The following is a 27,887-nucleotide window of genomic DNA, read 5'->3' on the forward strand; positions in this document are numbered from 1 at the left end:
AGATAAATACGAATTCAGGAGGTTTTCATGAAGCTCAGTTCTACGTGTGAGTGATTTGAAAACATCAGAGGAGCAGAGTCTCTTGTTGATCGGAGCTGAGTAATGCGCCTCATGCAGTGGGGGCGGGGTGTCAGATCATGATCCTGGAGGTGGGAGGGGTAGGGGGGAGTGGCATTAAATAATCGTTCATTAATCATAATCGAGGTAAAAGTTTGAAATAATCGTGATTATTGATTTGAAGTCACATCGCCTCGCCCCAAAGTCACATGCAGAATGTGTTTTTGTACAGATTCAACATCTAGCTCCTAATAGAAGAATTTGGCCTGGAACCATCAGTACTTGTATGAGTTGATGGCACCATTGTTGCTTTCATCTTCTCTACTGCCTTTGTTGGCACATCGTTGTGTTTATTGGTGCTTTACTGCCACCAAATGTCGACCAGTGCAGTTGTGTGAAACTGACAGCAGGATGTGAATCGAGCTGCCTGCGTGTTGATGCATGCAAATTTGAGCCATAGAAAATAATTCCACAGTGCAAGTAATGGTCAAACGCTCAACAGGCCATTTTTAATAAGCAAATAGGGCATGTTGTGTGCATGGACCCTATTGGTTATTACAGCTTTAATAGATCACGTTCATTTAAATCTTTCTTCCACCTTTTCAAATGTGTCGTCCTTGGCTGGTGGAGTTTTAATCTCTCTATTTATCCCTCTGCCTAGTTACCGAGTTCATTCGATGCCATATCTGTTCAAGGGCACCACTAGATAATGTTCTACACCCTGTACGCAGCAGATGGGAACCATCCAGGGTGGCATCACGCCCATTTCCACAGGGTCATCCCGACCATTAGACCAGCAACATCAGGTGACTGCTGGTGGGAAATCTCCACAGAGTGTTCAAGGAATGCAGGGATGAGCCAAGATGCCTGAGCGTGCGCCAGCTAACTGGGACTGGCAGCAAAGGTGTTTAGAAATGAACTCGAGAGATATCAGATTCCTCGGTGGGAGCTGAAACACATTAAAGAAGTAAAAAAAAATAAAAAATCCTTGGATGAAATGTGAGGTTTGAGATGGCACTTCTGCATCCAGCAGAGAAAACTATTAAGAGCGGCTCTCTTCTTGCACATGGCCACTCCGTACCTCAGCAGCCTTACAGGGCTCAAACATAAAATTTAAGATGAAACACGTGTTTTTCAAAATTTCCAGCCACGATTCATGGTTTTACATTCAAACTATCATGTGTTTCCAAGTAGCAGCGTTTGAAGTCGAGCCTTGGCAGTAAAGACCTTTTTTCTCCCAGCGAACATTTAGACTTGTCATACGGGCGAGAAGCACAGGTGTAACTAATAACTGTAATAATGATGGCTCTACTCCATTTTGGTGTTCAAGTCACCGCGCACGGTAACCAGGCACAGGCATGGAGAAATGAAATGCAGGGCACCAGGCAAGTTATTAGTTACACCTTTGTATGAAGAGTTAAAATGTATTACTCTGTGTAATGTCTCAAAATAAGGAAGATACCCTGATACCCTGACATTTTAGAGGATATCACCTTCTGTTTCGCAAATACAATCTATATAAGTACCATGCATTTTCATAAAATATTAAAGGAGACATATTGTGCTTTTTCAGTTTTTCTCTACTCTTGTGTGTTGTGGGTTTTTTGTGTTTGTAAAAGGTCTGCAAAGTTAAAAAGCCCAAAGTCTGCAGTAAAGGGAGTTCCTCTCCCCCCCACCAGAAAACACTGCTCCTGAAGCTCTTCAAACACCTCGTCAGTGGTAGATTCCCCAGAAGTATATCAGCATAATGGCCTCCTAACTAAGACTTCAAGACTTTATTTGCCATGTGCACAACAATTACAATAAACTCTTGGGTCACAGGCTCCAGAAAACCACACAAGCAAAAAACTAATTTTGAATATAAAAGCTACAATAAAATTAAATAAAATTAAAGTAATAAAGGGAAATATAATAAAAAAAAACATTATAAACTAAAATAAAGCTAGGTAGAAGTAGAACTGGGGTCAATATTTCCTACACACAAACCAGTGAGGCCCAGCTGGCCAATCAGAGCAGACTGGGTTTTATCGGGTGGGGGGGTCTTAAAGAGAGAGAAGCTAAAACCCAGTGTTTCAGACAGAGGCTGAGAAGAGGTGCTACAGCAATTGACAGCTTGAGGAAAGTGATGTGTTTTCTGAACAGTAGAGCATGTAAGCATTACTTTCCAAGTAATAACACAATTTAAAATATCAGCATAATAGACTGATATTACCCACTTGTTAAAATCTGGCTTTATATCATCTCATTGTTGTGTGCAGATATGATTTATCCCTAACTCCATTATTTTTTAAATTATTTTTCTCAATTACATAATAAACTCTCTTTTAATTCTACTATAGTTTATTATAATTGTCCATTTGCACATGACCTAGCACCTAGTGATTGCTCCATTTAATCAGATCGTATTAAGTCTGACATCACTGGTAACCCGCCATATGTATCTTCCTATGAAGAACTGAGGTTCAGTTTGCTATTACCCCAAAACTCAGAGAAAAAGTGCGGATGACAGCTCAGTGGTAGCTGAGGCCCTGGTCAGGTTGCAGATAATCATTTAATTAAGTTGGGCAACACGTTAAAGGTCTTTCTTTTTTTTTTTACTGATGGCTCGGTGACTGTTGAGTGTGGCGTGTTATATTGCTTTCATACGTCATTTACGGCTCAGTTGCACATTTCCACAAAATATGTATGTCCTAAATAGATATGCCAATTACCCTAATGGAAACCAGGGAGCGTGACCGCTTCAATTAGCAGGCCTGTTCCCGTTTCATTTTTCCTGCAACACCTCACAGAGTTCGGTGATGAAACACAATGCATTGTGGCGGTTATATGTTGCCCATTCCGCAGCTGGAAATTGAATGCTCCTTTTGCCTCAACCTGATCTGACACTACAACAGGGTGATGTTACCAACAACACATCCACTCCACTCAGATTACAACACACACTGCTTGAAAATGCATGGTTCTGTGTATCTCCAACATTTTGGTGCCGGTGTAATTGGAAACAACATTACGTGATTGAAACGCCAGAGCTCTGCCTCAGTAGACGTGGTCACAGTCTGGTGACTGTACACTATATATATATAGTGGATCAAAGTTTCTGCTGTGTGTGATTGTGTGCTTGTACGATGAAGTACGTGTTCACAAGCAGACACACATTCACACACTAGTAAACACATCTTTGGCTTTTCTTTACATTCAGCCGTTAGCAGTCACATGTAACAACACCACAAGAGAGAATCTGGCTGCAATTTAAAAATGTGGCCGTATATGAGGAATGTGCATTTGTCTTCTATGGTCCACTGGTGTTTTTCTTCCCTCCAACAAGAGCCGGTGATTCTCTCTCCATCTCGCGCTTGTGGCTAATTTACTGGCTTGTTAGTAGGGAGGCTCCTGCACCTCAAACTATTTCACTTAGGGCAACCAAAATGTATTCCCTGTTTTTCTTTAACTCTGGATATGTAGCAATTATGGATAGGAGGGACTCGCAGGTTTTCCTAATCATGAGCTGTGCTAAACTGAAATAAACGGGTCCGGTGCTCCTTTATTTTTGAGGCTGTGTTTTCATGAGGAAACTAGATTTGGAACCCTGCCCGTTTCCATTCTCCTGTTTCCGCGAGTCGACTGGCTATTATGACTGTCAGTCATTTTCCAACATAAAGGGGGCTCATTTGAAAAGGCTGAATGCAAATCTCATATCTTACATGAAACAGTCTTGATTTATTTTCTCTGAGCTTTTCTTCCTAAGTCTTCAGACAATCTCTCAACGCGCTGCCCGCACCCCCCTCAAAACCCCCCCACCCCTTCCCCCCCTCCCGGCTGGAATCATGCCTTTCAACATCCAGTCAAAGGAATGGGGAAGTGCTCTGTGGACTCTTGCCACGGACCTCCAGCACCTAAGCCCCCCTCGACACCCACCCACCTGCCTCTTTTCCTCTTCCTCCAGTCGATATCTGCTCACAGCAGGTGTCGAGTCCAGCCCAAAGATAGCGGTGATATTAAAAAAAGGGGAAAGTATTGGGAACTTCATTTAGAGTCTGTGCACATAGCTGTCATTCGTCTTATTCTGGGCAAAGCAGGATGACACACCTTATTATCAGCAGCTGCTGTGTCTGTGTTTGTGGATGCCTTCTTCTTTTTTTGTGACTGTCTGAGAGATGTAAAGGTGGAGTATTCGTCCCAGACTCTATTACTCTACAAATACTGCGACTGAATAAACAGATCCAAACTTTAAAGGTGTCTGTCTGGCTGACGTGTAGGATGCATCTCTCAGTTCTTTGCCTTTTGCTTGTAATCCCCCCCCCACCCCTACTGGCAGAGAATAGCCCCCTCGGTGCTCTGACTGTGTGCTGGGTTGATGACATGTGCTAACACACTGTCTGAAACTGCCATCACAAGGAAGTTGGGATGCTTTGCTTCCTGCGGGATGGCAGCGGAGGACACACACTGCACCGGTGCCAGACAAGGCAGTGGGGGCCACCACTGAGGCAGCTGTGACCTTGCAAACAGAAGCCTAGAGTCTGAGCCAAAACCTCACCCTTCTTCCCCATGGTGAGGTGCAGTGTGCCAGCAACGCCAGGTGCCCCTCCAGAAGTGTTTGTGGAGGCCGGGATGAGGCTGCTGGGGCTGTTTTACTTTAGAATCCAAAGCACGGGAAAGACAATATTGACTGATTTTGGTTGGTTGGTAGTTCAGTGATTTGCAGATTTTCTATAGACATCTGTTGACTCAACAGTACTTGAGGAAATCCTCTTGGCTCACATAGTAAAGCGTGCATAATACACATTCATATTTGTTATTCAAATGTCAGAAACTGATTTATATCCGTCTTGTTCAACAATTTTCTGTATGGTCATCCTTTGTCTATTCATTTTCGAGACACTTGTCCCATTAAGTTATAGATTAAATTATAGAATTGAAATTCAGAACTTTTTACCCAAGCCACTCGGGCATTGTCTTCAAGCCAATTTCTCCAGTGGCAGGGTGATGTTCATTTGGAGCTTGTATCCCACAGCTTCAGCCTTGAGATCTCCATAATCACCAAACCCCCCACTGTGAGAAGATTATCAAAGAATGCATGTAGCAAGTCATCTTCCACCACAGACTCCTCGAGGCTAAGTGGGAAAACATGCATACATCAAGTAAAACATTGCTGAACATAATTAGCTACCTTATCCCAGTGGTCACTGGAACCTTTAAATCAATAGTAACATTTTTTTAAAACAAACAGAGAACACGCAGTACCAGTGCCTAAGAGCATGCTTATGGAAAATCAGGTAGGCAACACAGAGGCAGCTTTCAGACATATTTCCCTCAAATCTTCCGGAGGGCTAAGATGTAAGAACTCAAATTTTGTACTAAACATTTTCCAGAACTGTTCCTGCCAACCCCCTAGTAAATACACAGCAAGTAAGTGGCTTGACAGTTCTCACATTCGACCAGTTGGAAAAAAAAAAGGAGCCATATAGGTAGAAGACCCTGGTGTTGATGTGCTGGGGGAAAAACACGATTTCCACAACGTAATTTACACATTTGCTGTGTCTCAATTTAGGGGTCGCATCCTGTCAGCCAAATCGAAATAAGAAGGTCTGGTCTACCTATTGCGTCACCAGCTTGTCCCGCCTTTACAGTTGTTGCCTAGCAACAAAGCTACGGACGGAAATGTTCTTCGGTTGATTAAAAATGTTGAAAGCATGTTTTTTTCCAACCTGTTTACCGTTAGCTGTTTGGTCCAGTACTTACATTTAAAAATGAATTGTCCTGACATTTTGGCGACCATTACCTCTTTGAAAAACAGTTTGTCACTGAAGCGCAATATATCATGGGATAAGTTGGTCCGGCAGGGGCTGGAAAGACACATTTGTCGTACTTGGAAGAGCCTTTGAATTGGAACAGCCTAGTCGCGCTGCAATTGGTCTACGAATGCAGCCGATGAAGGATGCGGCCCCTGAATTGGGATACAGCTAATATGTCCTGCCTCCTGCATGGTCTGCCCAGGCACCGCCCCTTGTCTGAGGGTTCTGGACATTATCCTGCTGCTTTGAACATGTCTGACCCAGACAATCTCCTGCTGTATTTCTCAGTGAAAAGCAAACTCCATAAAACATCCGGGCCCAATTATCCAGACCTTTCCTGTAGTTCACATATAAAAAAGTGTGATTTGTCCATTTGAGTTGTAATATATGTTATCTTTGCTGCATAAGGAAGCAGAAGATATGGTTCATGTGGATCCACAGCTGCTCTATTTGTGGAGAGCTCCTCCAGACTGGGAGGCAAACTTGGTCCCCGAGCTGCAATTGTGGTTTCAGGGGTAATGCTCTGCAGACTCCCACCCAATAAAGTCTGGTTTCAGAGAGGGCCGGAGCATAGCTTTCATAAGTGCTCACTGTTTATCACATGATTTGTGCTGTTTCTAACTTTTCTAGCTCGTCAGCATTGCTCCGTTTTCATAATGTTACAATTAGCTTTGGTTAAATGCCGTGTGAGGGCATGTGAAGGAGTAACCGAGGAGACATGTAAAGGTTGATAAATACACAAAGAGATCTTGAGGTCCTTTCGCTCTGTTTTCAATTTCCTTCCCCACATTCTCCCACATGAAATGGAATAACCTTCACTGCTTATATAACCTTCTGCATTTGATTACCATATTAACGTCCTTAACAGCATGAAGCTAATTTGTGAGCTATGGATGTCTTTGGAGAAGGTCACAGTAATGAAGTGTACACCAAGAACATGACTTCAGCTTCACTTATTAAACATTTGCTAATTGTTTATATTTGCGTGATTGGAAATTATAATAAGAAAAGAATGCTCTGGACATAATGTGCAGTACCTGTGGCTCACGTCTCTTCTTATAGACTAACCCGCCCCTCTTTCCACCACTGATGTTTCTAGTTATCTCCTCTGACACACGATACTCTGGCAATTTCACCTTGTTATACTTAAGAGGTGGTTGGATGGTAGAACCATGTTTTCTGGGGTGGTTCTCTGCTAATTGTCTGGCTAACGGCCTGAACGGAATTTTTCTGAGGTAATGCAGGAAAACCATCAGAAATAAAAATTTTAATTGGATTTTGTTCATACATTCACAGTACATACCTTTGTCAGAAGAGATTATATCATTTAAAAATCACCTCATTTTCCAACTAGTGATGTAGAACAGACAAAGAGTGCAGCCATGTGTTTCTGTGACACTATACTTTGGCCCAATGGTGCTTTGAACTAAATTCTAACATCTGCATATGCTAACACGCTGATTGGGAAGGACAGCGGGTATGATGTTCACGGTGTTATTAAATAAGTGTTAGCATGCCAACAGTTGCTAACTAGCCCAAAACACAAAGTGCACTTGACTTAAGAATATCCAAGTTGTTGAAAGTGAATCACCAGAATCATTAGGATACGTCTTCTGTGGACCACGCATGTCTGTACCAAGTAAGTGAATCCATTCAACAGTTCAGATACAGTATACTGTTGAAGTCTGGATCTCACATGGTGGATCGACTAACCTTCAGATTGACAGATCGACACTGCTCCCCTTACTGTGAGTCATACTGGAAACATAAGTATAAATATCCAATGGGTAAAGTCTCTCAATTATTACCTTTGCGAGGTAGGTTATGTTTTTGCTTCTGTTTGTTTGTTTGTCTGATTTTCAGCAGGATTGTACAAAAACACTGAATGGAGCTCCACGAAACTTGGTGGAAGGGTGGAACATGGACCAAGAAAGGACTTGTGATAATTTTGGGGGTGATTTTTTTAATCTTGCTGTAACGTTGCAAAATCTTTGACACGTTCACCAATTTTCCGGGGAATAATGCATGGATCTAAATAAAAAAAAAATCTGGAATATTTAGGGGTCTCATTGATCAGTGTGTGAAATTTGGTGCGGTTCCAAAATAAAAATCCAGATCTAGCAGATTTAAAGGTGCTCTAGCAATGGGATTGTCGGGCCATAGTTTCTGTCGGTTTTCTCAGTGAGTGTGGAGTTTTTCGTAGTCTTTTGTTTAAACTGGTTTAGATGAATGTTGAATCAACTTCCTGTTAATGTTTATCACTTTGTGGTGCTTTTGAACTGTATTGAACTCTATTATTATGGGTGTTTCTCTCAGTATAATGCAATATAATTTAATAGCACCACAAACAGTCTCCAAAAAGGAAGAAATAAGCTGAACCAGTACGTCTGAAAACATTTACAACCTTCATAAAATTAGGACACAACGTGGGAATGTTGTCGAAGTACATTTGTTTTGACTGGGTGTACCTAATTTACTGACAGCTAAATTTAATGTGGTAATTTCCTAAAGATTTATTTACAACCCAAATGCTCACATATTCTGTCTAGAATGTGAACAGCAGTAGAGCATACTCAGGAATCAGCTGTCGTATTAACAAAGTCAGATCAAGTAAGTTGACGTAACAAGCTGTATGCATAGACAGAGATGATGCAATCAAACGTCCATGAATTCCAGCAAGATGAGGGGAAAAGCAGAGTAATTACAGAAGCTCCATTTCATGTTGTGGCGGCAGTGAAATTAAAGACAGGCTGGAGAATCATGCCACAGAGAGCACGTGCGCTCATTTTAAAATCGCCCATGTCACACGAAGCGAGATAAGAGCGAGAGTGTGAGCCGGGGAGTCGGAAAGGACCAGAAAGGGGACGTCTTTTTAAACTCGTCTTCAGTAAGAAACGCCACAATGTCTTGGGTGAAGCCACCTGCACACAGAGGGCAGGCTGCCACTGTTTCACTGGGCGCTGCACGCACACCCCAGCGGGCTTCCAGATAGCGGCTAAAGAGCTTATTTCCCAAATCTCTTTATCCTTTCTAGAACTGTGAGACGTTGACAGAAAGTCAGTTAACTCTAGCCAGTGGCAGCTGCATGGGTTTTGCATAATTAATTATTTATACGGAGCCAGACATAGTAATTACCATCCAGATGAATATGATATTCTAATCAGGCAGGCTTTAATTTTAATTGCCCTCCAGCATCTAACTGTCAGTGCTGGCCTGGCTTGATAAAGTGGAGAGTCTCTAAACACCATTAGACATCTGCTCTGAGAGCATTGCCTCCACTACCCACCATCCCCACCATCCGCCATAAAAATCAATACAGGACCAGGGTGTGTGCGTGCATGTGATCTTGCTCATTTTTCTATGGAAAGCCATTTTTCGTCAATGACAAAACCAGAGCAGGGCTCCAAGCCATGGTGCCCCCCCTCCCCGATGATTGATGAGTCCTCCCGGATTTGTGTGTTCCTTTTATTTTCTTTCTTTTTTTTTTTTAAAAGAATTTGGAGGCACAACTCAAAATATTGCACAGAAAAAAAGCTTGTGATGATTCTTTTTTTTATGTTCTTCTCGATGACAGGTGCAACGGAAGGAGTGATTTGCAGAAATTTGTTTCCAGGCAAATTATGCCGTGTACAGTTTGTCTCCAGTAGAGACAGTAATTTTCTGATTTAGTGCGATGATTAGTGTGTCTTATTAATATTAATGATGAATTTATATGAAACAAAATCTACATTTTCATGGTGGATGTAGATGCGAGATATTTCTTTTTATACTTGTGCCTCGACCAATTTTGTAGGTTTGTTAATTTCACGTTTACTGGTGGCCAGCTCTCTGATACCACTTGACAGATCTCAGTGCAGCAGGCGCCATAATCCCAACAGCTGTTACCATGGCAAAAGTTGTTTTTTTTGGGGTGGGGGGGTTGTCTTTACAGTTTCCAACCACATAATAAAAATATTATCACACATTTCACAGATATCTTACAGTTAACGCCTGGGCCAGATGTAGGGATTGAATTGCTTGCACTAATTGCAGATGCTTACAGTATGTGATGAAATGTGAATTTGACATATTATACTTTGGAAAGGAATCTCTTGGCGTTTATCACCTCCTGACAGCACAAGCCTCTCTAAACTGGGTGTGATAAATAAGCATCTTGATTCAGCATCACGTGCTCTGCTCTTCCAGGTGGTTTCTTTGTGCATCCTCAGTTATTGGTTATAGTCAATAAACAGACATGTACAGTACATGTGTATATGAACAGCTGATTGGGGGAAACTGCACAAGTTTGGGATATGATTTTCCATTAGGCCGCACGCTACGCGGCTCTGTGCGCGCGCGCGCCCGGTGTTGCGTTAAGCCTGGCACCTGCAGTGCTACACGGAGATGAACTGTGTGGAAATGAAAACACTTAAACTTCCTTGACACAATCTGGAAGAGGCAAGGCAACATATGGAATCCACAGTTATTATGGCTCGGCACCTCAAGTGAGAAGATGGATAGCTTCACAGATGTGCCTGACAGGCTGATAAACCCACTGGCCTCACCAGTTTGGTACATTTCCCAAAGCTCCAGGTGAAAATGAGCGAGAGACGTTCACTCATATAACGTGCAACAACTTATTTTATCCCCCTTTTGTCTCTTTTAAAAAGTTTCCAGACGAACTGTTTATCGTTTCCAGCTAAAATGGAACGGTAACTGCTGGAACTTGCAGGAATATTTGAGTCCTTCAAAAACCCTTGGTTCTCACCTAAACCTCCCATTGTTTCTGATCATCATTGTGCATTCACGGAGCGGAGCAACATTCCTCCATGCAGCTTGGCTCAAGTTTTTTTGATCTCCGCACACATTGCAACTGAGGTGAGGGGAAGTAAGGTCCTCAGATGTCTGTGGCTCCTCATGCCCAAAGTTTGAATTTCATTAAAGACCCTCTCTGCTCCCTCGGCTGCCAGGAACAAAGCGTGAGCCGGACTCAATGGTAATCCTGCCTGCGAGGCGCTGGTGTCAAAGGTCACTCGTCGCCAGCAGATGAATCCTGTGGTTGGGGTGGCAGAGGCTATGATGGAGAGGAGAGGAAGACAGAGGAGCTCTTTTTCTCAGGTTATCCAGGGAGAATCTAATGAGGAGGATTGGAGGAGAGAGGAGCCGTGCTGCTGCTTGGGCGGAGACAAGGGGCGAGCTGCAGGAAAACTTCAATACAGAAAGCAACAGCGAGGATGATGGTGTGGAGAGGGGGAAAACTCTAATGCGTTACATGAAAAGAAAAGGAGAGTGAGACATAAGGCACAATCAGAGGTTGCATTCTATGGCGTTGCGTGAGAGCCACTCAGTGCCTGAGGACAAGCCCAAGGCTAATAAAGCTGAAAGTTGGTAGACGTTCTGACCTTGCTTTGGAAAAGCAAAGCCCTAATAAGGACACACGAAAAAAGAAAAAAAAAAACTTTGCTGTTTCTCTCCAGAGCAAACACTCTCTCCATCCCTATTTCATACACTCCTCTCATTATAGCACAGAGTGGAAGAGGAACCTATAGGCAGCCTAATGAAGGCGACCGTTGGATCGGTTACATTAAAAGGAGGGATTAGACAGTGTCTGACATGGAAACTGACTTTGAACATGTTCGCAGCGCATGATTAGTAATAGACTGTGAAATTTCTAACTCAATTATAAGAGGCTTTCATAGTAATAGGATTTTAGAATGTGAGAGCATCAGTGATTTTCGTTTCATCTGTCAAACACTGCTTTGGAAGCATGTTACACTTAGTTATATGGTGAAAGAAAAATAATTTAAACGTGTAATGTTTAAGTGGTTTCATGACTTTTACTCCGACTTTAACACTGATATCTCCTTTTATGCCATGAAAGCGCTACAAAGTTTCCTCGATCCACTGGGGTATTTTTTTATTTATTTTTTTGGAGCGTCAGTTTTTAATGTGAATGGTTTTTCAAAGCAGATCAGATGTAGACATGGAGTGAGGAGTGTTTGGATTATTGCCTGCCCTCTTCTCTACTTTGATTTTACATAAAAGTATTTGGTAAATATATACGGGTTGCGACTACCAGGGGTTGTTTCTTCGAAGTAGAGTCGGCGGAGTTCGCAATTTCCTTCCATTTCATTAAACAAGTAATTATCTCTCCCATACATTCATTTACTGAAACCTAATATGCATTTTGGTACGGAGAAAAGAAATAAAGTGCCTGTCCACATGTGGGAATCGAAGGGAGGAAATTAACCTGTACTCCCCCGTTTCAGTCATGTGTGGAGGGGAAATGTTTTCTCCACGCTGTGCTGGTTCTTCGCAGCAGAATGTGGGTTATGAGGTGGACCCAACTGGCCTGGAGCTGGCTGCACTGAGAAACTTTGGCGAGTAGTCGTCATAGTAGCAGCGAGTCTTCCTGGGGTGTGTGTTTTTCTATTCAGGCTCAGTCAGTCGGAGCACTTTTTGGACCCCTGGAGATAAAACGAACTTCCACCATGCCCGAACACTGAAGATAATTTGTGCCATGATGTTTTTATAACGAGGCAAGGGATTAGGGTTTTCGTCCGGGCTTTCCTTCGTGAATTCAAGATTAACAACAAGGTCTGTCTGCACAACCAATTTAGAGGCGAGATTCGAAAGCCGCCAGACACATCTGAGGATATCTCCGGGTCCAATATTGAAGTGTTATCAGTGGGACAGAGACGGAGCGGGAGTGGGAAAGCATCAGTCAAGCAAGTGACCACTAGGCTGTTCATGCAAGTGAATCCGGTTGTGTCGCCATTACATGCGTGTCAGAGTTTGTTTCTGCGAGACCCTTTTAACACAGCCTACTGAACATGCCAGAGCAAATCCCTGTGAATTGGCCCAGCGCTCCAGCATTAATCTGAGGCAGGGGTGACCATCCACAGTCTAAATTGAGCCCTCAGAGACCATTCACCCAGAGAGAAAGCGTTGTTAGCGAGCTGGAGGGACCAGGGGAAGGTACCGCGTGCCCCCCCAGTCCAACAGCTCGTGCTGCTGGAGATGAGATAAGGGCTATCAGCTGCCTGGCTCCGCTGAGAGGAAGTGCTGCATTTTGATGCTAAGAGCAGCGGCGGCGGCGGCGGCGGCAGACAGACCCTCCCGACAGGCGCAGAGATTTAAACACGAGCTCAGGCAGCCATCAAAAGGCCAATTCTGGAGCCAATATAAGTGGAATGCCAATGGAAAGCTTTCCAAAGATTCATGGCACTGATGCAGTCATTTGTGCCAAAAAAATATCCATTGAGAGATTGTTAATCACCCTATAGTTAATTCCATTGGATTTACAGTAAGTGCATTTTTTAGCTGTGTTGTTCTGCATTGTGTTAAGCGTTGCTCTCTTTTGTTCCGATTCACCTAACAAGGCCATATATCAGCGGGAATACAAACCAGCAATTGATTAACCGTACCTCATAGTTAAAAACAAAACTAATTTCTCCCCAGTAGTTAACATTATTGTTTCAACCCTCAGTAACTTTCTTTATTTTCCCACTGTAGCTTTCAGGAGAACAAGCGATTGCTAATCATTTGCATTTGCATATGAAGATAAGTCTAATATGGTTGCTGGCTAATCCCCTCCCTCTAAGTGCTGGATAACAGACCATTTTTAGCTTTTAATCCATTAATGAAATTTGTTTGCTCATTGACTTGAATCATCACCATAATTATAAGGATGAATTTATCATTTCAAGCTTTTCCAAATGGTGGGTATTGTGTGGGGCATTTGCATATATGAATTAATGACAGTGATGTGTCATTAATTGATATGATTTTTCATCGTCATTACCGTGCGAGGCGCGTACTCATGAGTGCCTTAACGAGAGGTGAGGCGTTAAGGTGAACATTTCGATAAATACAACGGTTGACTAATATTTGCGTGCAAGTTTTCACAATTTCGTAATTTGACCGAATATTTTAGATTGTGAACAATTTAAGTATTTATTCATGTACAGTTCTTCGAGTGATTTGCATGAAACGTAAAAGGGAGAGCCGGCTCATAATTTATGTATAGGGTGACCCATTACCCTGACATGAACACATCTCACACACTCACGGAGGAGAGGCGAAGGTGCATTCAAAAAATTACGGCTGCCCAGACCTTCATCTGACATCCTTAAACGCCAGCAATTTTACTGGTCAGCACTTTCAAATCATTTACCATTGTTTAGTGTCTAATGCACATATTAATTATGCATGCTGGTTAAGATGTACGCACCTTTCTGTAGCCCATTAAAATCTCCCAGAACATATTTTTAGCCGCCATCATTGACTGCACGCGGCTTTTTTCCGCAAGACCCACCACTGGCAATTTGCAGATGCAACATTTTTGGAAACTCGCGCGGTTTGTTTGGTACAGTGCACCGTCCCCTGTGTCTTGATTTAGACAGAGAAAGCACTCGCTCCGTGAATTCAGACGGATCTTTTTGGCTCGTGTTGTCAGTGGTGGATGCCGGAGGTTTGTGGAAAAAAAAAAAGGAAGGCTGCCCAGTAGCTGCGGATCACAAACACTGAAGTAGTCATTGCACACAAACCACTGTCAGTTCTCATCACTCCCGAGGACCCCGAGGGCTGGACTGTGCATGTGAGTGAGGTGCTTACTCTGTGTTCCTCATTCCTGATAGCCACCCTTGAGGCACCTTTCATCCGGAGATGTGCTCCCTGCTATTTTCAGCCCCTCTATATGTGAGAGCCGGAGCCATCAAGACGCACTAGATTGGAAAACCTGAGAGTGGCATCAAATAAATCTAAGGCTCCACGAGCATTTCCCCCCACATATTACGCCGCTTCAACTGACCAGCCAGCGCGGCATCTAGTTAATAAAGAGTTTCCACTGTGATGACTCTTGGGAGAGAGACAGGAAAAACAAAACATATCATCCAGTTGCACAGTCTGCATTTAGAATTTTTACGTCAAAACCACAGGGGACAAGGAAAATACAGTTTTTGCTGCATACCTGATGAGAACGAAATGTGTGGCGTGATTTTCTTTTTTCCAGGGACTGACTAAAAGCTATTATTTTCACACAATAATCGTTTCAATAGTACAGGACATGTTTACTAAAGCCGGCGTATGTTCACCAGTGCCGTGATTTTGTTTCTCTCCCTCCGCCGTTCACCCACCGGGGAGATAATCCTGCTGAATGATTAACATTCTGAGCCGCTCCGTTTGAGTGGGACGAGTTCGGAATCCTTGAACCTGAAATTCAAAGCTATCAGGTGTTGCTAATGTGTTTCCAATTTCCTCCCGTCATCTTAATGCAACCCGCTGAGAAACTGCATCAATATTACAGCGTGCGGCGCTTTTCGCCACAATGCTGCCTGTAAGCGTACAAGACAGCTTTCACATCTGATTATGACCCCTCATAAGCAGCGACTGGCGTATCTCTCTAACTCTTGCCCCTAAACATCGCTTAGGGCTACAGAGGCGGTCATATGGCCCCAATCTCTCCATGTCAGAGTGGCAGGAGGGTAATCGCTGGTGACACAACTGCCCGTCTGAGTAGCTCTCGCTCTCTCTCTGTGTGCGTGCGTATGTATTTTTGTGTGTGTGTGTGTGTGTGTGTGATTCACTGTCTGTCTGTCTGAGTGGCCACTGTGGCAGATGTGGATATTTCTCCATCTCCACAATAGGCCTCAGGTCTATTGCCTCTCCTCCAACCCTTCTTCCTCATCGCTGTGTGACCCCCTGCCATTCACCTGGGACCGCAAGGAGAAATGATGAGCTTCTTGTCCCCAGGCTGCCTGCGGGGATCCTGGGATACTGTGACGGTGTCACGCGAGCCATCCAGACTTCTGGGAGATTCAAGCCACTGACACGCAGACAAAGCCGCGGCCGGGCTCTTTGTTACACGTGGGTGTGCGCCTGTGCATTTGTGTGTGTTTGTAATCATGTCATATATGAAACATGAATGACAGAGGTGGCCGGTGTCACAGGGGAGAACCCCCTTCATTCTTCCTGCTTTGAAATCACACACAAACACGGCTAACACACATGCACACTGTCCAACACACTGGCATTCAGAGGCACCTTGAGGATTGAAATGCTTATCCATTCCCTCTCCTTTATTCCATTCAATCTTACCACTGCACATTCTGCTTTGGATTCATTTTGCAGCTTCCTTTCTTATTGATGAAAAAATCTGTCTGTGTCACTCTTTTGAATTTCCCTTTCAGATCTAACCGTGGCATTGCTTAATAACTGAACCCTGAACAAAGACCTCGTCTGCCTGTCGGAGGCTCCTTCACTCTCTCTCTCTCACTATCACACAACATGAATTCAGAGCTGGAATGTAAACTACAATCACGGGCCTGTAATGTCATGGACTCGCTATTATAACATTAAAAATGAATGGAAACTTCTTTAAAAAAAACAAATGTCTCTGAGGTTATTCTCCTCATAAAAAAGGTTTCTTCCTTTAGAAGCGTATTTTGAGTTGGAAATCAAACAGCTGCAATGTCTCGTACAGCCTTGAAACCATCAGCGGCATGTCCGTATAGTCCTGGAGATACTGTAACTAAAAGGATACGCTTGCTGCTTTCCTCCTCATCTGCATAACAATGGCAGGATACAATAAGCAAATTTATGACCATGTCTGACTTTTTTTTAACCATGAATTCAATACTATTTACTGAAGACAGACAGAAAAAGAAAGAGCGAGGAGGGCGAGGGAGGGGCGGGGGGGGTTAGTCAAAACAGAGAGAGAAAAAACAGATGGACAGAGAGATGTGTGTTCGGTGTAGGGGGTGGGGGTGGAGTGGTTGGATGTGCTTCATTATTTTGCAGCTCGGTTTATTCTTAGCTTGTAGGACAACTGCCAGGTTTAGGTAAACTCCAAATTTCAAACATGGGGCGACCACATAGCCTCGGGCAAACACGCTACAATCCCCACCTCACACTGCCCCCCCCCCTCATAAATAGTTAACATTCAAAACACCGAGACCGCGCTACAAACTTTCTCCCAATACTCACATGCTGCTTGTCATACTCCTGTCACACTCCTCACACAGATGAATGTAATATTAATCCTCTCGCTACCCCCTCCCTGGCTCGTTCCCGATCACCCCCCTCATCGCTGCCGTGACTCCTATATTTTTCCTCGTTGGCCCCGGTCCAACCGCGCTGTCAGACCGAGGCCTCATCTCAGCCCTGTCCGTTGACGCTGAGCCGGTGCGAAGCATTTGTGCGTGGCATCTGCCAAACGCCGATGGCCTGTCAGGCTCCTCTCTCTGTCTGTCAGTGAGTAATTGGCACACGTACAGCATGTGCAGACACATGCAGGTGGCTGTCTCCGTTCGGTGGTACCTTCCGTCCCCACTTCAGGACCCCCAAGGGGCCAGTTTAAGCAGCGGTCCTGCGGCGGCAGCCTGCTCCGTGTATATTATGGGCAATATCCTGCACTCCTTCACAAACTTTAAGTGCCGGAATAAAACATAATTGGCCGTCTGGAGTTGAGGCGTAATGGCGTGCATTCATTTCAGGGATTGAAAAAGTTTTCCTCCTGCATGGAAAGTGATGGCGCGATATTTTCGTGTTTGTTTATTTAACAGATGGCGTTTGTTCTTCAGTCGTACGAAACCCCCGTACCTCCTGCAGTACGCCAGACTTAAAATTCAGCAGCATATGTGGTACAGCAGGGGTGTTAGTCACGGTGCAATAGCCAAATCCCAAACAGGTTGTAAATGCAGGTCTGACTTTCTGGTCCCTCTGTCTACATCCCCATTGCCCTGCTAAAACCGGAGTTCCCAATGTTCAGAGATTTGCTAGAGGCTGCTCTGAGAGACGCTTACCTGTCAGACATGAGGCAGGGTTAGTCACTATGACACAAGGGATTGTCAAATAACGTGTCCAAGAGTGTTAGACACCGTTCGGGTTAAAGCTCTTCCTTGCCTCTTGACTAGTCACCGTGTTCAGACCTGGTAGAACTCATGCAGCTCTCTATTAAAAAAATATGCATGACCTGTATACGCAGAGCATGAAATTGGGATCTGTGTTTTTTTCTCCTTCTTTTTCTTTATCCTCTGTGTTTTCAACAGATGAAATTAGGTGGACTCCCACAGGGTTAGCAACTTTAAATCGCTTTTTCCTGTATGTCATGGCTAAAACATCTGAGTATCTCTTTTGCTCTTGCTGGGGTCTGGCACTGGTGTCAGCGGTTGCCATTGTTAAAGATTTCAACTTTTCATCCCTCAACTCTTGAAAAGTGCCTCTTAAAGAAGTTGTGGGAATGACATTGTGTCATTAGATGACAGAAATGTTGTTTCCTTCCCTCCACTACAGTTTGTTTGTGCAGGGATGGATTGTTTCACATTTTATTACCCCTGTTACCTGTGTTTTCTGTGTGTGGTTGTGTATTTGGTTGAGATTTTTGAATTTGCGGGAGGTTTTCTTTCAGGGGTTGTATTGTGTGTATTTCCAGTGATTGGCATTTGTCAAGCTGATGAGATTTGGTTTGGTGTTTTGTCTATTTGCATGTGTTTTTCAAAAGTTTTCTCGAGTACAGTGAGCTCTATCGGGGCCACCGTACTAAGACGCCCTTTTGTATCCCGAATGAAAGATTGCTAAAAACAAACAAAAACAGAGCCTGACCTCACACCTCAGGCTCGTATCTGACACTCTGTGGACTATGCCTAGAGCCACTCAACTACAAAATGATGCAGAGGTGCCCTTAAATTTCATGGTGTTTTATAACATCCATGAAAATTCTCAAAGTTCACAAATGTTGAGTCAAAATGAGCTGGATGCATTGATTTTGGACACACTGTATGACATTTCCTTCTAGCTCACCAGCTAAACACCTAACAAGCAACTAAAGTCTATTGATTTGCCTCAACTTTAGCCTGTTGCATCCATAAACATGTTGCGGCGCCGATGATTTGAGTTTCACGATATGCAGCCCGTGTCCAGAGCGCTGAGTTTTTATGGATTAGTGAATGTGCAAGACCAACTCCTGGGCAAGTGAAACAGAAACGTTAATACTATTCAGCCCCTGTGCCGTGTAAAGAGTAAACCTCTCATTAGTATGTAAACAGGACTGTAGTGGGTCAAAACAACGAGACCCGATGGACTTCCACTCAGAATAATGTGGCCTCGAGTCTTTCCACCGACAGACATTCAGAGCCCCGGAGCTGCCAGAGCCAGACCGCTAGCCTCCCTGCTGACTCCAGCCAGCAATCAACAGCGCTGTGAGGCCAGCGAGAGGTCAGCACATGCTCCAGACGCTTATCAACCGCCTCTCAGTAGCCTCCAGACCGGCAACATCTGCTTAAGCAAATTGTGTGTGCGAGTCACTAAGTGTTCTTCCACCCTGACACTCGAGTGACCTCAGTGTGGGCATCGCTCATTCTCCGCCTTCACCCCCTCTTCAAATCACAACCTCTCTCTCACATCGCTCTCTTCAGACTGATTGCACTGCTATTCATTTCATCAAGATATTGTTTTCATCTCTCCTTTTCTTTTCTTTTTGTTTCTCAGTTCAGGTCCCTGTGAGGTTGTCTGTTGTTCCCTTTAGCTGCCATATTGTTATTTTTTTTCATGAACACTACAAATGTGTTTCCGTGGGCAGACAAATATGAATGCTTCCTGATGTGGAACACATTGGTGGACGGGGTGGTAGTGGCTGCATCGCCACCCCCTTCTCCCGCCAATGTTATTTCCATCCTCTTTGACAAGGGAGATGGCTTTTGTACCGGCGTACGGTATGGTGCACCACAGTGGAACTAAAAGACTGAATCAAGTGGCCTGATCCAACTCTCCCTAGGGGTTCGACGCCACGGAGACGAGAGATTATAGACTCACAATTCCTGTCCTTCAGAGGACCCCACTGTGACACTCCACCATGCGCAAACCATTCTCAAACACATTCCCACAATGCAAAACAGGACCAGCACCGTGAGATTTTTGTGACGGCGGAGAAAAGATACAGAAATCTATAAGGCGCGTTCCATCTTAAAGCATGCCACATTGACTATATATTGAAAATGTTGTATACATGAGAAGAATGGTAAAGGGGAGATAACATTCTAAGGGGAAAAATCCTATCGTCCACAGGAGTGCTTTCCAGTATGTGACTGTCTGGCATTCAAAATTGATGCCAGTCAGTTTTTATTCAGCGTTCTTTGGATCGGCAGGTGCTGCTGCCACGGCGCCTTTAAATATTTCATGCCCCTCCAACTTTTATGCGCCAGCCAATGATTCCGGGATATCGATTCATCTCACCAATCAAAACACCATGTCGTTGCCCTCATATGTCGAAGCCTTGGCCCCTGATATGCTCCCCTCGTTTTTCTGCTTGATTAATCAATAAATGCCCCTGCAATTTTGCCCAATTAGTTTCACACTCTTCCCATTGATTAAATGGGGAGGAAAAACATATTCCATTTTGATGCACATCAGAGGGAACTCAGACACCTCATCAGGTGGTATTGATCATAGCCAGTCGCCCTTACCAAGCTGTGTACCAATGTCCTCAATCATTAGGCCCCACGGCTGCTGGTTTATGCACTCCAGACAAGTGCTGCTGTCATCCCCACCCCCTGCACCTCCGACCACCCCCTTCATCATCTCATTGCCTTGGCTTACCCCTTTCCTGTCCGCCCTTTCGCCTTTCCTTCATCACCTATACGTCCACTCTCCTGCCTCGTCTCTCCCCCCACCTCATTCCCTCAGCTTGCCCTCCCCTCTTGTTTCCCCCGCAATTCCGTTCCTTATTCATCCGCTCCTGTAATCAGATCATGGCGACCTCCTGCTGGTGTTAATGGAGGTGAGAATCGGCTCTGGGTGTCAGGATGCATCTCATCTCTCAGGTGCTTGTCTTCCAGTAATGAGGACGGGCACTGTCAAACCCCAACCTCCCGCTGTGCCAGACACACATGAGGGCATAATGAGCAATGCGTATAAATAAAGGGGAAGAGAAGAAGAAGGAAATGAAGTTAAAGTCTTCCCTTGTTTTACCACCTGTTATGAGCAGAACTTTTCCCGTGTGTTGTTATGTTGTCTGATGTCCTCAAAGCCTCTTCCTGTGAAGCATCATGTGATTTAATGCAGTGTTTATTTTCAGAGCGTGTCTCCACTCAAATGTCTACTGGCAGTTGTTATTGAATGTTGAGGACTGCGATGAAGGCTCATCAAACATTTAAAAGTGCAATTCAGAAATCAAGACGGTTCACAGCAGTTGGTTTAGTACATGTGGAAATACAGCTGCCATAGACTTTAAATACAAGTTTCCTGCTCTCACGATCCCGGAATGAAGCCAAAATATCCTGGATACGAAAGCTGCCATCTTACACTGATGACGTCAATCCTGCTGTTTCATCCTGTTTGTTTGGTCCATGTCCCATCCATTGACATGGAGAAGGGGGTATTCATGAATTATTCAACAGCCACCAGGGGGCAATGGCTTTGGCTTCATTTTTGGGCAGACGTCGTGTCATTCATCTTTATATACAGTCTATGCACCAGTCCTGCAGCTAATGGATCTGTTCTTCTTGATTTATCCAGCAGCAATGCAGATTAATTGACATCTATGTGATGTAAATGTAACAGATCTCAGCTAATGGCCAATTTCATCTAAGTCCCAGAGGGAAGGTGGATGTTAATATATATATATATATATATATATACAGCACATACAGTGGGTTAACAGCTCACAGTAAACAAGCACATGGGAGAGTCTTAACTTTACAACAGCTGACTAGACTATTACATACAATATGTGGCATTTAAATTGTATTTTAATGTTGTTATTTTTTGTCTTATTAGAATTCCTAAGACATACATAAAGCCCACTAACTGCATTCATTTATATTACCTATACCAATATTCCCAATTGTAAAAATTATACGTAAAAAATGTAAACATTTATGGAAAATAGGGGATTTTTTGTGTTAGGTCTTTAAAGCTTTTTTGGATAATGCCTCAAAGGATCAGATATCATTTATCTCTGTAACAAAGAGTTTAAATCACAAAAAAACTGATCCTGTTAAAGGTGTCTATCAAGTTCCATTCTACAATTGAGGTATAATTTAAGAGCATGGTCTCCTTGTATAATGGACGTCATGTATATCAATTCAGTCGAGGGAGAGAGTTCTGCCAGCTGGATTTATTTTTCACTTAACCTTATAAGACTGTTCAGAATTACTTTAATAAAAAACTGTCAAGTTTAGTGCGTTTAGAGCATTCATCAAGCTTTTAAGATCACAGTCAGGTGGGCTAACCTGATAAAAGCCTTATTTGAAGAAGAGGAAGTATGCTTACTTTAAATAAATTCCTGACTATGAGTATCAGATTATAATCAGACGAACCATGTAGCCTTGTGAACAGACTTGAGTTTATTGTTGTCAAATCCATTTGCAAATTAAAGCTTTTCCTTTTTATTTTCTCTCTGTTTAATTCAATGTTGAGATCACTTAATGAGAAACCCCTTTAGCCAAACCTGTGAGCAAACGATCATATAATACATTATTGTAACAGGCTGAATAATAACACTCATAACACATCTTTATTACTGACATTTGTTTTGCAGAGCACAACCGCTAATTAGATAAGATTTCAGCGACTATGCAGGAGTCTGTGTGGCTTCTGCTCATGTTCCCACATGACTCAACAGTTTGAAATACTTTTGTTTTTTAAATCAGTGGAGTTTTCATATAACCAGGTAGATATTTCATCACTGATAACTCCACTGTCAGAGAAACACTGACCCATTCCAACTGTGTGCACCTGAAGAGGAAGAAAGAGCAGATCTCATCGTAGGAGGGGGAGAGCAGGTCGGCAGTTATCTTGTATTCTACTCCTAAGCCATAGAAATTCTACTTCTCCACAGATGTGCTATAGCGGGAATGTTTTCTCAGATGCTGTCATAGATGGTATGGTTATAAAACTGAGGCCCTTTCTCCCTGGTGCCTTCAGCGTGACTCCACTCAAGAGATTTTAAAAGACAAACAGTTATCATGGCTTGTAGTGAGCCAAGTGTTAGGACTCTTTCACATCTACCTTGACTTTCTAACCTTTAAGTTTATTCCAGACCAAAATAACAGGTGTGAAAGGTCCAACATTTTGTCCCACCAAAAGAGGTGGTACCGGTGGGGATCAAACTAAACCATGGTTCGGTCCGTTTGCGGTGTGAAAACACTTTTTTTTTATATTTTGGACCTTTACACCAATTCCAGGAAGTTGAGACAGCAACAATAGATGGAGAAAAAGAAGCAGCTCGTAGGATTGCTCGCAGTCTTCTCCTCTGAGATTATGTTTGAATGACACATTTGAACTAGGGCTGGTAGTGATACCATAAAGATATCAAAGTGGCAACAAAATGAACCGGTTCGTTCATTTTCTCCATCAAACGGAAAGGACTACTCCCTGCCGAATAGACAACGCTCTGACGATAGATGCGACCCTGTCTACAAACCAATCAATGTCACGTAGACACAGCCCACGATGATGACAGGAAATACATTAGTCTTCAGTCCGCTCCCTAAATGGCAACATGACACCAAAACTAACCAGATCATGAGCCTTGGTCCAGACCTTGGTTCAGACATTCAGGTGTGAAAATGCCCTTAGTCTAAAGCAGTGGTGTCTGATCTTGAATAATTCATGCAGCTACTTTTGTGATAGAAGACGTCATTGATGATTCCAAAGGATTTTGTGCTTCCTATATTCTTATAAGCAATGGTCATGCTTTTAGTTGTGTTCCATAATTACAAGTCAATGTGCCCCTCTGTCTAAATAAATGTCTTAACCATGTGGAAAAGTAGAGCCTGGAGCAGCATTGGTCAGTACAGACAGACAGATCAATACACCAATGGTCCTTTCATTATTCAACTAATGCACGTTGGCTTAACATGCAAGATGGAGGGTGAAAGAACATAAAAATACTTTCACCCATAACATCAGTTGTGTGTTAATGTTACTTGCACCACTCTCATTATACATGTATGAGAAAATTAACCCAAAAGAAATAGACTATGCATTTAAAATGCCATTAATAAATCGGTACGACTCTGTTATTCCTCAACGTAAAGATAAATCAGGGTTTATGTCTCTCAACTAGATCAAAAGCCAGCGCCGCTGGTCACGTGCTGCTTCGCTCAGTTGGTAAATTTTGTTTTTCTCACATGGATTCTAACCTAATGCTGTAAAAAAAAAAAGAAAAAAAGACATACTGGGCTTTGAGCTTGTTGATGTGTGAAAACTTTACACAAAAAGCTTCTGGAGGCCTCTTTAGTTTGCATTGCTGCTACCTTTTGATGGGAGCGACATAAATTATGCATGAGCTGAGCATTAGGGCTGAATTTAAACCCCAGTGTTATACACCAACGCCTCAAGATATCTGAACACACAATCAATAATTCTCCATCAGCCAGGGAGGCTTCCGAGAGGCCCACACAGTCTTCTTTGAAGCCGCCTGACAAGTTAAACCTGGTCCAGTTTCTTTTCTACTAATGGCCAGCCTCTTAGGAGATAATGACATGTGCTGCCGTAAAGTCTATTTTCATGCGGCCCAATTGTAAGACACGTTACAGAGATAAGTTTGAGACTTAGTTGTACCTTTTGAAATTGAACATGTTTATAAAAAAGAAGAAGGGGGGGACTCTCTTTGAAAACAGAATCCATTTCAGTTCTCCTCTTTTAAAAGATGACAGTCCACGTTGGAGTAAATGCACTTTCTCTCCCACTCTCTCCCCCCTGTCTTTTTTTTTGTTTGGAATCATGCCCTTTGGCGATATTTTCCAAATGGAGCCGCAGTTAGAGATTTAGAACGTTTGTGCTAATGAGGCAAGCCTCCTCTTTTTAATTCCTTGAACAAGCCATCGATCAATTAGCAACACGGCTACGTTTGCATCCCTTTGTGTCTCATTTAAACCTCGCTTTGATTGATACACTGATTCTACCTCCAACGGAAAAAGTCATTCCCGTGAGAAGCGAGCCGAAGATGTGCAACACTAGTCTAGAAACATGAAAAGGTTTTTTTTTTTCTCCCTCAATTCATTTTCACGCTCCCTGTCGATCTATCTTTCTGTCTCGGTTGCTTTCTTTATAGACTTAAGGTAGTTGTCACATCTGGAGTGGAGGGTTACTCATGTGGTGCAACTGGGAGGCAATCTACTGAGAGACATGGAGTCAGGAGCATGAAGATTTGTTTCTCTATCTCCCATGTCCAACTTGAGACTGCACGAGTGTGTGTTTGTGTGTGCATGTGTGTGTGTGTGAGGGAGAGAGAGAGAGAGAGAGAGAGAGAGAGAGAGAGAGAGAGAGGGAGCACACATGTGCATGGATCAGTGAGGGAACTACACATAAGCATTTTCTCTTCAGCCCGAACACAAAGGTCCACTTTACAGGAAGAAATGTTCCACACAGTGTACACAGGTCTGCCTGGGACATGTTGGACAAAAATCAATGAATGAATCAAAAAGAGTAAAAGCCCACAGTGAGGGTCCCATAACACAACTACAAGCTGCACAAAAGAGACAATTTAGAGGAATTCTGGATTTGAAACACCGAGAATGAGCTTAGTTTGCTCTCCATCAGGTGGGAATTCAACTCAAACACAACTCTAAAAGGAAATAAGAAGGTTCTTTCATCGAGTAGACGAACAGGTGCAACTTTCTGTAACAACCCATTGTGACATTTTACTTCCCTGCCACTTCCAGAGTATTAGGGCCATAGTGAAGAATAACAAATTGGGAGATTTTCGAGAATAATGTTATTTTACAAGAATAAATTTGTTATTGAGAAGAAATATGTTGCAATTTAATGAGAAATGGAATTAAGGAGAATCCGTGCTGGCCGGAGTTCCACTTGTTCTGGTTTCAAAATCTTGATTGCCAATCTCACTCTACAAAACCTACTTGAATAGCACGCAGGGGTAAACCATTAACAGCCTTACAGACGACCACTGCCAGACATTTCCTCCTCCAAAAACACATTGCAAATTTATTTTTGTAATATTATGATTTTGTTATGGTAATATTATTAAATTCTCATAATATTTTTTTTACTTTTCTCTAGACACATTACAAATTAATTCTTGTAATACTATGACTTTTTTCAATATATTACAACTTTATTCTCAGATCTCAGATTGTATTCCCTTTAAGTGGCCCGAATACTCCGTCGTAGATAATAGTCTTATCCCACAGGTGAGCCCACTGAACACATCTCCACAGGATTTGTTTTGTTGGCCCCTGTGCTGTCAGAAGCAGACCCACCAAGGACAAGGTAACTACACGGGCCAGACAATGTCAAACCTGCATGATGCAAGACATTTGACAAAATGCTCAGGCCCTGGTGACAAAGGTCCCCTTCGTACACCTTTCAGCAGCTCTGTCGCAGCAGTGACAGTGTCAGGGACAAGCTCGCCCAGAGGACGCAATTGGTGCTCCTTGGATTGGAACCTCCAGTCTGTCAGTTGCTGGGCAGAGTCTTTTTTTTTTTACGACCACAAGTCGTGATCATACACGTGTGGAGGTACGGTGATGTGTGTCGGTGATATAGGCAGATTACTAGTGTCAAAACTCCAATACTTACGACCATCCTGATTTTCACTGTTTCAAACTCTTTCACTCAGTTTCTTCTCTCATGTTGAGTTGAGTTTTATATTCAAGCTGTAACCGAGAAGATAGTTCGGGTGATTCCTGGGAGTTGGGTCTAAATTCATGCCTCTTCTTGTCCTGTTGTGTCTTCTCCTCCGGATTCGCATTTCAGCCATTCATCTAAACAGTATTGACCACCAAGGGCACCCGCTGACAAACATACAAAGAATTGCGGTCAAAAGGAATAGGTTGCGAGGCTGGGTTCTCCCTCTTAACAACCATCACCACGGAGACCGTGAAGTGAAACAGTCAAGTAACTGTCAGCCGAGACAGTGGAGCGAGAAGAGAGGTAGGGAGAGCGAGAGAGACGGAGGGAAAGGGGAGTATATAAACAGACTCCCTGTAACAAGTTTGTTTTTTCAAGGTGTCAGGTTGCACGGCCAAGTTTACGGTTATCTGTGAGGTCTATCCTGTTTGGTTTGGCATGTGCCTGGGCTGCAGCAATAAATTTCACTGAATGCTATGATCCGTTAATTAGCCTGGCAAATGGAGCTTGTAATTTGGCAGAAGCAAAACCCACAGCACTTTGAATTGCAGATAAACTGCTACAGAGGCTGAAAGAAACTGCAACTGCTCTGATGAGCAGTTTCTGTGTGAAGTATCTGCGTGTGTGTGACTGTGCGTACATATGTGTTCATTCGAATAGAAGTGTGTGTGTGTGTGTGTGTGTGTTTGTGTGTGGACTTGGCCATGCATGTAGATGGCAATGAATGTAGTGTACGTGTGAATGTGTTTTTCTTCGGAGGATCTGAAAGCTTCCTGGCAGCTGCTAATCTTCCACCAAAAGCAAGGCTTTCACTTGGCACACCCCTCTTTTCTCTGTCTGTCTCAAACTGGATGGAAGTGAAATGGGGTCTTTTATGGTGAGCGAGTCGCTGCAAATGGCCAGACAATCGAGCGTGGCGGAGCATTGAAACAACTTGGAGGAGCCGTGATTTACTTTCATCTACATAAAATCACAGGGCTATTTGATCACTAGGCAAACTCAGGCCGCTATCTGAATGGAGCCTGACCGAAAGGGGAGACGTTTTATCAGGCGTCAGATAAGTGCCGCGGACTGTATAGGGGGGCGGGGGGAAAGGGATAAGAGAAGAAGAAAATAGATGAATGTCAGAACAGGCTTAGTTCTCTGCCCATCACTGTGGCCTTTGGATACATTCTGAATGCAATGGAGAGGTTAGAAAGGTGGGGCGTGCTGCTAGAAGCCCAGCCAGCACGTGATGTAGTGGACGCACTCGCACACACTGTACATGTTGAGTCGGTGTACCATGGGAATCCACAACAGTACTACAGGATCAATTACTGGCTGGTTGCTGGAGGGATCATGCTGCACACAGTGTCCAGGGAGGGAGGTCGATCAATGCGGACTGCAGAGGGGTCCAACATACCAAACACACACTATATACATGGTGGGAGCAGCACTTACCACCCATGTACCTACATACCACTT

The sequence above is a fragment of the Hippoglossus stenolepis genome, chromosome 10 (assembly GCF_022539355.2).
Source record: "Hippoglossus stenolepis isolate QCI-W04-F060 chromosome 10, HSTE1.2, whole genome shotgun sequence".
Taxonomy (NCBI): Eukaryota; Metazoa; Chordata; class Actinopteri; order Pleuronectiformes; family Pleuronectidae; genus Hippoglossus; species Hippoglossus stenolepis.